We start from the raw sequence: 13,381 nt of genomic DNA, 5'->3' as shown, positions 1-13,381 counted from the left end.
TTTTTTTTTTTTTTTTTTTCTGCGGTACGCGGGCCTCTCACTGCTGTGGCCTCTCCCGTTGCGGAGCACAGGCTCCGGACACGCAGGTTCAGCGACCATGGCTCACGGGCCCAACCGCTCCGCGGCATGTGGGATCCTCCCAGACCGGGGCATGAGCCCGCGTCCCCTGCATCGGCAGGCGGACTCTCAACCACTGCGTCACCAGGGAAGCCCACATCTACGTTCTTGATGACATATTTGCTACAACAAAAAAAGAACTTTCTACAAATTTAATTTTTTGGTTTATGTTTACAACATATATTATTATTATTATTATAACACTCAGAAAAAAGGCACAAAATTTAAACAATGCTATGAATTAGCCAGTGTAAAAACCCAAATAACTAAAACCAAGGTCAAAAAATATAACATTGCCATAAATCTAAAAGCATCCCCAATTCCTTTCCCCAATCATTGGACTGTCCCACCACTCCACACTGGAAAACTTACCTTTTACAATAATCATTTCCTTGTTTATTTGTATGTTTCTTTGTTAAGAATAAATAATAACAATAAAATAGCTGAAAATTAAACATAGTGTTTAGGTCTGTTATTATTTTGATGATGTTGCTGTTCTTATAAAAACTCAGTGGTAAAATATTTCTTTGGGGGTTTGTTATTTTTTTCTCAACATCTTCTCTTATTTTTTTATTTAAAATATTTTTTATTTTTTCCTTTTTATTTCTTTATTGAAATATAGTTTCATACAATATTATGTCAGTTTCAGGTGTACAACACAGTGATTATACATTTATATACACTGTGAATTGACCACCATGATAAGTCTAATAACCATCTGTCACCATACGAACTTATTGCAATATTATTGACTGTATTCCCCATGCTTTACATTACGTACCTGGGACTTACTATTTATTTTATAACTTCAAGTTTGTACCTAATAATTGCCTTCACCTATTTTGCCCACCCTTCCCAGCCCTCCTCTCTGGTGACCACCACTTTGTTCTCAGTATCTGAGTCAGTTTCTTTTTGTTTGTTTGTTCTGTTTTTTAGTTTCCACAAAAAAGTAAAACCATACAGTATTTATCTTTCGCCGTTTTGACTTATTTCACTTAGCGTAATACCCTCTAGGTCCATCCATGTTGTCCCATATATATATATATATATATATATATATATATATATATATATATATATATACATACACATATATATCTACATCTTCTTAATCCAGTCATCTATCAATGGACAGTTAGGTTGCTTCCATATCTCAGCTATTATAAGTGCTGCTATGAACATTAGGATGCATATATTTTTTCAAATTACTGTTTTCATTTTCTCCAGGTAAATATCCAGAAATGGAATGGCTGGGTTGTATGGTCATTCCATGTGTAATTTTTGAGGAACCCTTACACTATTTTCCATAGTGGCTGCATCAACTTACATTCCCACCAGAAGTGTACTAGGGTTCCCTTTACTCCACACCCTCTCCAGCATTTGTTATTTGTAGACTTTTGAATGATGGACATTCTGACCAGAGTGAGGTGGCACCTCATTGTAGTTTTGATTCGCATTTCTCTAATAATTAGCAATGTTGAGCATCTTTTCACGTTCCTGTTGGCCATCTGAATATCTTCTTCTCTTCAGGTTCTCTGCCCATCTTGTAAGATTATTTTTTTCATATTGAGTTCTGTGGGTTCTTTATATATTTTGGATATTAACCCCTTATCAGACATATCATTTGCAAATATCTTTTCCCATTCAGTAGGTTGCCTTTTTATTTTGTTGATAATTTTCTTTCACTGTGCAAATGTTTTCAGTTTGATATAGTCCCACTTGTTTAGTTTTGCTTGTTGCCTTTGTCTGAGGAGACAGATCCCAAAAAAATAACGTTAAAAGCAATGTCAAGGAGCATACTGCTTAGGTTTCCTTCTAGGAGTTTTATGGTTTCAGGTCTTACATTTAAGTCTTTAATCCATTTTTGAGTTTACTTTTCATACAGTGTGTGAAAGTAGTCCACTTTCATTCTTTTGCATGTACCTGTCCACTTATCCCAACACCATTTATTTAAGAGACTGTCTCTTCCCTACTGTATATTCTTGGCTTGTTTGTCATAGATTAATTGCCCATATAAGCCTGGGTTTATTTCTGGGTTCTCTATTCTGTTTGATTAATCTATATGTCTCTTTCTGTGGCAGTAACACACTGTGATGGCTGTAGCTTTGTAGTATAGTTTGAAATCAGGGAGCATGATACCTCTTTCTTCTCCCTTAAGATTGCTTTGGCTATTTGGGGTTTTTTGAGTTTCTATACAAATTTTAGGATTATTTGTCCTAGTTCCATGTAAAATGCCATTGGTATTTTGATAGGGATTGCACTGAATCTGTAGATTACTTTGGATACTATTGATGGACATTCTGTCAATATTAATTTTTTAACACATGAGCATGGTGTATCTTTCCATTTATTTGTGTCATCTTTAATTTCTTTAACAATGTCTTATTTTTCAAAGTACAGGTCTATCCCTCCTTGGTTAAATTTATTACTAGGTATTTTATTCTTTTTGATGCATTGTAATTGGGATTGTTTTCCTTATTCTTTCCAATAGTTTGTTATTAACGTATAAAAAAGAAATATATTTCTGTACATTGACCTTGTATCCTGGAAATTTAGTGAATTCATTTATTAGTTCTAATAGTTTTTTGGTGGATTCTTTAGGGTTTTCTATAGATAGTAGCATGTAATCTGCAAATAGTGACAGTTTTACTTCTTCCTTTCCAATCAGGATGCATTTTATCTCTTTTTCTTGTATGATTGCCATGGCTAGGACTTCCAATACTATGTTGAATGAAAGTGGTGAGAGTGGGCATCCTTGTCTTATTCCTGATCTTAGAGGAACAGCTTTCAGCTGTTTACAGTTGGGTATGGTATTGGCTGTGGGCTTATCATATATGGCCTTTATTATGTTATGTTCCCTCTACCCACCTTGGTGAGAATTTTTATTATGAATGGATGTTGAATTTTGTCAAATGCTTTTTCTGCATTTATTAAGGTGATTATATGATGTTTATTCTTTATTTTTTTTAAATGATATGTCACATTTATTGATTTGCAGATGTTGAACCATCTTTGCATCCCTGGAATAAATCCCACTTGATGATGGTATATGATCCTTTTAATGTATTGTTGAATTGGGTTTGCTAATATTTTGTTGAAGATTTTTGCATCTATGTTTATCAAAGATACCGGCCTGAATTTTTTTGTGTGTGTGTGATGTCATTATCTTGTTTTGGTATTAGGGTAATACTGGCCTTATAGAATGAGTCCAGAAATGTTCCTTCTCCTTTAAAGGTTTGAAATAGCTTGAGAAAGGTAGGTATTAGCTCTTTAAATGTTTGGTAGAATTCACTTGCGAAGCCCTCTGGTCCTGGACTTTTGTTTGTTGGGTGTTTTGTTTTGTTATTTTTTTAAATTTATGTATTCATTTTTGGCTGTGTTGTGTCTTCGTTGCTGTGCACGGGCTTTCTCTAGTTGTGGCAAGAGGGGGCTACTCTGTTTTGCAGTGCACGGGCTTCTCATTGCGGTGGCTTCTCTTGTTGTGGAGCATAGGCTCTAGGTGCACGGGCTTCAGTAGCTGTGGCACTTGGGCTCAGTAGTTGTGTCTCACGGGCTCTGGAGCGCAGACTCAGTAGTTGTGGCACACAAGCTTAGTTGCTCTGCAGCATGTGGGATCTTCCCAGAACAGGGCTCGAACCTGTGTCCCCTGCATTGGCAGGAGGATTCTTAACCACTGCACCACCAGGGAAGTCCCTGTTGGGAGTTTTTTGATTAATTAATCAATGATATTACTAGTAATCAGCCAGTTCAGACTTTCTATTTCTCCCCAATTCAGTCTTGGTAGATTATATTTTTCTAGGAATTTATCCATTTCTTTTAGGTTGTCTAATTTGTTGGTGTATAAATGTTCATAGTAGTCTCTTATGATTACTTTTCCTGTGGTGTCCTCTTGTAACTTCTCTTCCATTTCTGATTTTATTTACTTGTCCCTCCCTCCCCCTTTTTTCTTAAATAGTCTGGCTAAAGGATCATCAATTTTGTTTATCTTTCCAAGGAATCAGCTCTTAGTTTGCTTGATATTTTCTTTTGATTTTTAGTCTCTATATTATTTATTTCTGCTCTGACCTTTTTCATTTCCTTCCTTCTACTACCTTTGAGCTTTATCCTTCCTTTTCTAGTTCCTTTAATTGTAAGATTAGATTTGAGATTTTTCTTGTTTTCTGAGGTAGGCCTATATCTCTATAAACTTCTCTCTTTGAACTGCTTTTTTTGCATGCTATAGATTTTGGAATGTTGTGTTTCTATTTCATTTGTCCCAAAGTATTTTTTATTTCCTGTTTGATTTCTACAGTGACCTTCAGGTTGTTTAGTAGCATGTTGGTTAGCCTCCATAGTTTGTGGTTATTTTTTCCAATTTTCTTCTTAATTGATTTCTAATTTCATACTGTTATGACTGGAAAAGATAACTGATATAACTTCAATATTTTTATATTTATTGAAATTTGTTTTGTGGCCTAATATGTGATGTATCCTGGAGAATGTTCCCTGTGCACTTGAAAAGGATGTGTATTCTGCTATTTTAGGGATGTTCTGCTTATATCTATCTGTTAAGTCCTTTGTTGTAGTGTCATTTATGATTAAAATCAAAATCATACAGATTTTCAGTCTGGATGATTTGTTTATTAATGTAAGTGTGTGTTAAAATCCCCTACTATTTTTGTGTTCTGTGTCAATTTCTCCCTTTATGTTCATTAATATTTGATTTATGTGTTTAGGTGCTCCTACGTTGAGTGCATAGATATTTATAATCTTTATAGTTATATAAATAGATATTTATAGTTACATCTTCTTTTTGGATCAATCCCTTTTTCTTATGTAATGGTTTTTTCTCTTGTTATGGTCTTTAGTTTTAAAGACCTTAACTTATATCTGGTTTGTCTGATATAAATATTGCTACCCCAGCTTTCTTTTCATTTCCATCTGCATGATATACCATTTTCCTTCCTTTCATTTTCAGTCTGTGTGTTTCTTTAGACCTAAAGTGAGTCTCTTGTAGGCATCATTTAGATGGGTCTTATTTTTTTTTTAATCTATTCAGCTACCCTATGACTTCCTGTTTTTTTAGTTTTTTAATTAATTAATTAATTAATTATTTGGGGCTGTGTTGGGTCTTCATTGCTTTGTGTGGGCTTTCTCTAGTTGCAGCAAGCAGGGGCTACTCTTCGTTGCAGTGCAAGGGCTTCTCACTGCGGTGGCTTCTCTTGTTGCAGAGCACAGGCTCTAGGCTCGCAGTCTTCAGTAGTTGTGGCACACAGGCTCAGTAGTTGTGGAGCATGGGCTTAGTTGCTCTGTGGGATGTGTGGGATCTTCCTGGACCAGGGCTTGAACCCGTGTCCCCTGTGTTGTCAGGTGGATTCTTTTTTTATTTTTTTTTAATTTTTTTTTAATTTTTGGCTGCATTGGGTCTTCACTGCTGTGCGTGGGCTTTTCCTAGTTGTGGCTAGCGGGGACTACTCTTCGTTGTGGTCTGCAGGCTTCTCATTGTGGTGGCTTCTCTTGTTGCAGAGCACAGGCTCTAGGCACGCGGGCCTCAGTAGCTGTGGCGCATGGGCTTAGTTGTTCCGCGGCATGTGGGATCTTCCCAGACCAGGGATTGAACCGTGCCCCCTGCATTGGCAGGCGGATTCTTAACCACTGTGCCACCAGGGAAGTCCCTATGCTATGACTTTCTATTTTAGCATTTAGTCCATTTACTTTTAAAGTAATTATTCACAGATACATACTTACTGCCGTTTTGTTAATTGTTTTCTGGTCGTTTTGTAATTCTTCTCTGTCCCTTTCTTCTTCTCTTGTTCTCCTCCCTTGTGATGTTTAAAATTTCTTAAGTGTAATGTTTGTATTTCTTCCTATTTATTTTTTGTGTATCTATTATACGTTTTGGTTTGTGGTTACCATGAGGTTCATGTATAACAATCTACATATATAGCAGTCTGTTTTTAAGTTAATGGTCACTTAAGTTTGAGCACATTTTAAAGGCACTGCATTTTTTATATACTGATACCCATCTATTATGTTTCAATATCATTTAATTTTATTTGTATTGCGTACAAATTATTTTAGATACAAATGACTTTACTACTTTTGTCTTTTAACCATCATACTAGTTTTACAGGTGGTTGATCCACTACTTTTACTATATGTTTGCCTTTACCAGTGAAATATTTTCTTCATAATTTCCTTGTGTCTGGTGACAGCAATTTATTTTCCACTTATAGAAGACTCTATAACATTTCTTTTAAGGCTGGTTTAGAGGTGATGAACTCCTTTAGGTTTTGCTTGTCTGGGAAACCTTTTATCTATCCTTCAATTCTGAAAAATAAACTTGCCGGGTAGAGCATTCTTGGTTTTGAATTTTTCCCTTCCACTACTGTGACTATTATTGTGCCTATAGTGTGCCAGTCTCTTCTGGTATGTAAAGTTTCTGCTGAAAAATCAGCTGGTAGTCTTATGGGGGTTCCTTTGCATGTAACTAGGTGTTTTTCTCTTGCCGCTTTTAAGATGCTCTCTTTAACTTTTGACATTTCCATTAGAATGTGTCTTGGTGTGTTTCTCTTTGGGTTCATCTTGTTTGGGATCTCTGTGCTTCCTGGACATAGGTATTTCCTTCCTTTGCCAGGTTAGGAAAATTTTTAGCCATTATTTCTTCAAACAGGTTTTCTGTCTCTTTCTCTCTCTCTCTCACTTCTCTTTCTGGTACCCTTATAATATGAACGTTAGTCCATTTGATGTTGTCCCAGAGGTATCTCAAATTATCTTTATTTTTAAAATCCTGTTTTTCTTTTTGCTGTTCTGACTCATAATTTCCACTACCCTGTTTTCCAGATCACTGATCTGTTCTTCTGCATCCTCTAATCTCTTGTTGATTCCCTCTGGTGTATTTTTCATTTCAGTTATTTTATTCTTCAGTTCTGATTGGTTCTTTTTATATTTTCTGTCACTGTTGAAGGGCTTGCTGAGTTCATCCATTCTTCTCCCGAGTTTGGTGAGCATCTTTGGGATTATTACTTTGAACTCTTTACCTGGTAAATTGCTTATCTCCGTTTCATCTAGTTATTTTACTGAACTTTTGTCTTGCTCTGTCATTTAGAAAGTGAATCTTTGTCTCCTCATCTTGTCTAACTCTCTGTGTTTCAGGCATATGAGTTACTTCTCCTGGTTTTGAAAGAGTGGCCTTATGTAGAAGATGTCCTATGGGGCCCAGTGGCACAATCCCCCCTGGTCACCAGAGCCATGTGCTCCAGGGGTGTCCTCTGTGGGGGTTGCATCCACCTTCCTTTTGTGGTTGGGCCGTGTTTGTTGTTGGCATGCTGGTGGAGGGACTGGCCTTGGCCTGCCTGTCTTTGAGGCCCAGCTGCAACTGCTGTGGTTGTACAATGTGTGTGGCTGGTCCCCTGGAACAGGAACTGATTTGGATGAGCGCCAGTGCTGGCCAGGGCCACCCACCAGGTGGGGTAAGGTAGAAGCCACTTTGAGGGGTGCCACTGCCAGACACGGTGTCATGGGGTGGAAAGGCAGCCACTTTGGAGACTGGCTAGGAAAAGTGGGTTGGGCAGGGCTAGTCCTCAGGGGAATGTTGTGAGGGGGTACAAGGTATTATCTAGTTTAATAGATAATGACAGAAATAGTGCCCATCAGAATGGGGCCAGCTAGGTAGAAGAAGAATAAAAAATGATGGCACTTTCCAGTGCTTCCATCCTTGGAGGAAGTTCCACCAAATTCCTGTCCCTCTGGCACACACTCTAAAATTAGTCAATGAATCTCCTTCTCATATGGCCCAAGCACTTTTAAAGCTGCTGCCTCTGCTCTGGGACTTGAAGTGAGTGAGTTCACGTTCAGGCTCTTCCAGAGCAGTCTTGTTTTCCCATAGCCCTATGGCTCTCCCAATGTAAACCCCACTGGTTTTCAAAGTCAGGCATTTTGGGGGCCCATCTTCCTTGGTACATGTCCCCCAGGCTGTGGAGCCTGATGTGGGCCTCAGACCCCTCACTCTTCAGGGGAGGAACTCCACAATTGTGATATCCCATTTGTGGGTTGCTGGATTGAGGGTGTGGGCTCTAAACAGACCATGTCTCTGATCCTCTTACCATCTCAACATGGCCTTTTCTTTATACCCTTAGTTGTAGAAAATCTATTCTGCTATTCTTCAGGGTGTTCTCATAGATAGTTGTTCTATATTAGTGATAGTTTTGATGGGAGGAGATGTGGACAGCATCTTCCTATTCCACCATCTTGACCTGGACCTCTCAACTTCTCAACATCTTCTTTTTTAGATGCATCCACGTGATTGCAAGTATCTGTAATTAATTTACTTTCATTTAACTTTTGTATAGTAAGCCATGGGTGATGCCAAGGACCAATGATACATTCTTATACATATCCCTTAGTGCACATGTATGTGCATTTCTGTGGGACAGAAGCCTAGGAATGAAATGGCCAGGCCTATCTTCAACCCTACTAGACAATGCAAAATTGTTTTCCAAAGTGGTGTAACAGTTTTCATTCCCACCTGCAGAGTACCAGAGTTTCTGTTACCATACATCTTATCACTGGCATTGTCAGTCTTTTTAAAATTTATCCATTCTGGTGGTTGTCTAGTGGTATTACACTGTGGTTTCAAATTGCATTGCCTTGACTTTCATCCAGGTTGAAAACCTTTTATTATATTTATTGGGCATTTGGCAATCCCCGTATGGAGTTTTCTGTTTTTTTCTTATTGACCGTTTGGAGTTCCTGGTATATTCTGTATTGATCATTTTGTTATATATATGTGTTACAAAAATTTTAATCCCACCTGCAGCTTCCTTTACATTCCTTTAATGGTCATTTTAGTGTTTTACTAACCAACTTTGATAAAGATGAATGGCTTAGATTAAGAGTAGTGTACACCCAAGGGAAATGTGAAATATTTTAAGCACCAATTAACTAATACATGCAACCACAGAAACTAGTCACTCTCTAGGAAACACAATATTTAAATATAAATATTTTTAAGTTAAGCATAGACACATTAACACAAACAAATCATCAAAGTTCATTGATTAAACAATTGTGTTATCAATTTCACAGTCAAGAAATAAATATTATTAGCAATCCAGAAGCCTCTCTGTTCTCTCCTAATTACTAGCCTTACTTCCTCTTTAGAGATCATTTCTGCTCTGAGTCCTAAACCAAAGTCTAGTTTTGGGGGGTTTTGCATTTCATTTACATAGAATCATTCCTATGTGTTTTTCTTTTTCTCTCAATTTTGTATTTTTCAGATTCATCCATTTTAATACATGTAACAATAGTGCCTTATTTTTGTTGCTGTATAGTGTTTCTTTGTATGAATGTGTCATGCTTTATTTACTCTTTCTAATCTTGCATTACACTTAAGTTGTTTCCAGTTTCAAGTGTTAAAAATCAAAATTCAACTGAGTAAATTTGAAGATCTAATTGGCTTTTCTTTCAGTGATTCATGAATTCATGAATGGAGGCATCCTAAGTACAAAATAGAAAAACACACCAAAGAGCTGGAGAAAAGGAGAGGTTTTTAAATAGCAGAAAAGGAGTAGAACAAAAAAGTCATAAACAAACAAAAGAGTATTGCAGGCAAGGTCACCTTTCATTGCAGAAAAGCAGCGGTCTATCAGGCAGCTTACCTCCCTAATGCTGACCAGGAAATTCCAGACTGACAGGTTAAGATTATGTTCCTAGGAAAGGCTGAAACTGCAATAGCTTAGGTATTAAGTCTTGGTTTGCTGAGATGGGGCTTTGCATAAGTGACTCCATTTTGGAACTGTTGTCTCATTTTCAACAGGGGATATTCTAAATAACACTGCTATGAGCATTCATTATTTACATACATCACACACACACAAAATTCTGTTGGATATACACTTAGAAGTAGAATTTACCAGGTCCTAGGGTACACATATTCTAACTTTTGCTGAAAATGCCAATCAGATTCCTCAAATGATTGTATCAATATACATTTCCTTCAGCATTGCATAAGTGTTTTATGTGCTTCATGTCCTCATCAACACTTGGTATAATCAGTTTATTAATTTTAGCTATTCTTATTGGAATGTGAGGGTATCTATTTGTGATTTTAATGTTCATTTACCAGATGAGATTAAATATATTTCTGTAAATGTATTGACCATTTGGATATTCTGTTTTCTTAAAATAAATGCCCAGTTTATTTGTCCATTTTTCTATGTTTTTATTGACTTGTAGAAGTTATCTATATGCATTTTGGATATGAGAATTTCTTTTTTTTGGTCACACACCTGCCTTTATTGTGAGCAGCAGGTGGAACACTTCCAGCATAGCAGGAAAAAAAATGAATTTACAAAAGCAGGGATTCAGTTAAGCCACCTGGTTGGAACCCTTGGGAGTTCATATTGTAGATGCTGACCCAGCGCAGCAGGAAGAGGACTCCAAAGCCCATGAAAAATGAGGCCACCAAAGAGATGAGGAGCTCCTTGTAGATATCCCAAGTGTATTTGGTGGAGGTGACCTCATAAATGAAGAACCAGGCAGTGAAGAACATGCCAATGGCCAACAGCCCCACGGTCAGATGTGGAAAGACAGCCAGGTTCACTGGGCTGGTGTATCTTCTCAGGGACTCAAGCTCCATATTTTTTGTTTGTTTGTTTTTTTTGCAGTATGTGGGCCCCTCACTGTTGTGGCCTCTCCTGTTGCGGAGCATAGGCTCCAGACGCGCAGGCCCAGCGGCCATGGCCCACAGGCCCAGCCATTCCGCGGCATGTGGGATCCTCCCGGACCAGGGCACGAACCTGCGTCCCCTGCATCAGCAGGAGGACTCTCAACCACTGTGCCACCAGGGAAGCCCCTCAAGCTCCATTTTTTCAGGCTCATTTTTTCAGGGTAATCCACTGCTCCTGAAAACTTTTAATTTATTAAAAACTTTAAATTTTTATTTGGATTTGGGCCAGAGAAATCTTTTTCCACTCTCTTAATTTTCTTCATTTTTACTCTCTTAATAATGCCTTTTGATGAAAAGAAGTTCTTAAATTTTATATGGTTCAATTCATTAATCATTTCCTTTATGTTTAGTGCTTTATATATATTTGTATCAGAAATCTTTCTCAAACATAATTGCATGATGGTATTGGTTTTGATCTGTATACATTCAACAAGTATTTTATTGAGTACCTCATACTTAGCCACTACACATTAATTGATCTCTTGTAGATAACTGAATTTCTACACCTAATTGGTAGTTCAAAACCCATTAAAAACATGGAACTCCAGTAAAACCTGTTCAGTCCTACCTTTTGAATTACCTATAGTTTTGACCATTTGGGTAACTCTTTTCAATTTAATTTTCGGTATGTGAGTAATTATCCTTTGTTTAATCTTCTTACTTCCTCAATTCTTTTTCTCTTGCTGTGTTTTCTAAAGCTTTATTTATGGTCCCATTATTTGTCTTTCTTTGTAGTTTTGAAGTACAAAATTATTATTAGTTGATTTTGGAAGAAGTCTGATTCCCTCCTTAATGCCCTGCAAAATGTTGTTTTTCTACAACAATTATCAATGAAACACCTGCATAGCACTCTTCAGCTATGCCTCTCCAACATACGCCATTTGTTTATGTTTACTGTCAAATACGACTCTTGAATGTTCTGTGGTAATAGGGAAAAAAAGACTTTTAGATCCCTTTTTGGAGGTAACAGTTACTTTTTGATGGATTCTAAGTTATAAATGGCTTTGTCATATTTTCTGCATTACCTCCTCCCAGAAAGAGAAAGGAATAGTCTAAGTACCATTATTATTTAATCATTCTGTGCACAGTGTTATATAGATCTATAATTTCCAAATCTGATTGATTTTTGGAATAGTTTTTTAAGAATACTGAACCCCATGATGCAACCTAGGCCTACTGAAAGAGAACTCCTGAGGACAGAACCTGACAACTTCTTGTTATAATTTTGTTTTGTTTGGATCAAAACCCTCCTTTGATAACTGTGATAATCAGCCAGGATTGGGATCTGCTGCGTTAGACTGCTTATACCTCTCAAATCAAACCTCCTAGCCAAAACACTTAACACTTCAGTCTTCACTTATCTCTTGCCACATCCTGGTATGTCTCTACTTAAATCCATATTTTTGCTAATTATTTTACCATTCCTAGCCACCTAGGACTGTAATAACAAGCCTGTCATTGACTTTTGTTTCTCTCCTGCTTTTGCCTCTCCAATTTTCACCCAGTCTCTAAGATATATTGATTTTATTTCCACAATATTTCTCTCATCTGTTTTCTCGTTTACATTTCCAGTGTAACTACTCCAATTCAACTCCCATTTCTCTTGCTAAGACTTTTTAGAGAGCCTATTCTTCCTGACTCCAAGATCAATGCCACATAATCCATCCTACACTCTAGTCTCAAAGACCATAGCTTGACCTTGATGTGACTTTTTCAAACATTTTTCATAGCTCTTCATTTTCTACAATGTAAAGTGAGTATCCATAGGCTAGCATTCAATACCTACTATTACCTGGTCACTATATATACGATTTTACTTTGTCTCTCTTTTTCCCCTTTATGCTGCTACTTGTTTGTCTCTTTCTCCCAAACCTGCTCTATACTTTTCAGCTTTACCTGTTTGCTTTTACCTGGTTTAGTAACCCGTTCATCTGATTTGTCCTTCCTCCTTCCCTATCTGTTCAAATATAATTTATATATCAAGCTAAAGTCCAAATGCCATCTCCTCTTCAAATCTTACTTGATTTCACATGATTGCAGTGATCCATTTATCTTCACAATCTTATTTCCTTATGTTACCATATTTTGCATGTAGGTTTTCTGCCTTCATTGTTTGTAAGCTCACTGAAAGTTGAAACTGTAAATTATTCAACTTTCTCTGCTCTAGAATGCCTGGCACAATGTCGTGCCCACAATTAGGGCTCAGTAATTTATGGAATAAAGTGGTGGGTGCATGAATAAATGGCTATACTGAGAATCACAAAATAGCAGTAAAGTGACTATCCAGGCATCACTAAAATCTGCTTACAAGATTCTAATGGGAGAAATTGAGAGTAATAGAGCAATGAACATTAATATTTTCTAAGAATTATTTCCCTTTAATGAGATGAATAAGTGATTATCTCTGCCTGAACGTATGGTGACAGAGTATGTAGAAAGCTCTACTTAGTGATTATTTAAAATGAACTTATTTCCATCATAATATTTAGGTAAATGAATTTCAGGTATAAGATATTACATAGACTCGGGCAAGATATTTTTCGTTTCTATTTTTAA

At 37.0% G+C, this 13,381-nt stretch overlaps 1 pseudogene; it reads right to left on the bottom strand.

Moving 5' to 3' along the window:
• Positions 1-10,444: 10,444 nt before the first annotated feature.
• On the bottom strand, positions 10,445-10,735 carry LOC103077461 (transmembrane protein 258 pseudogene; annotated as a pseudogene).
• Between the last annotated feature and the right edge of the window lie 2,646 nt (positions 10,736-13,381).

The sequence above is a fragment of the Lipotes vexillifer genome, unplaced genomic scaffold (genome assembly GCF_000442215.2).
Source record: "Lipotes vexillifer unplaced genomic scaffold, Lipotes_vexillifer_v1.1 scaffold63, whole genome shotgun sequence".
In the NCBI taxonomy this organism is placed as follows: domain Eukaryota; kingdom Metazoa; phylum Chordata; class Mammalia; order Artiodactyla; family Lipotidae; genus Lipotes; species Lipotes vexillifer.
This window is presented reverse-complemented; position numbering and strand designations above follow the sequence as displayed.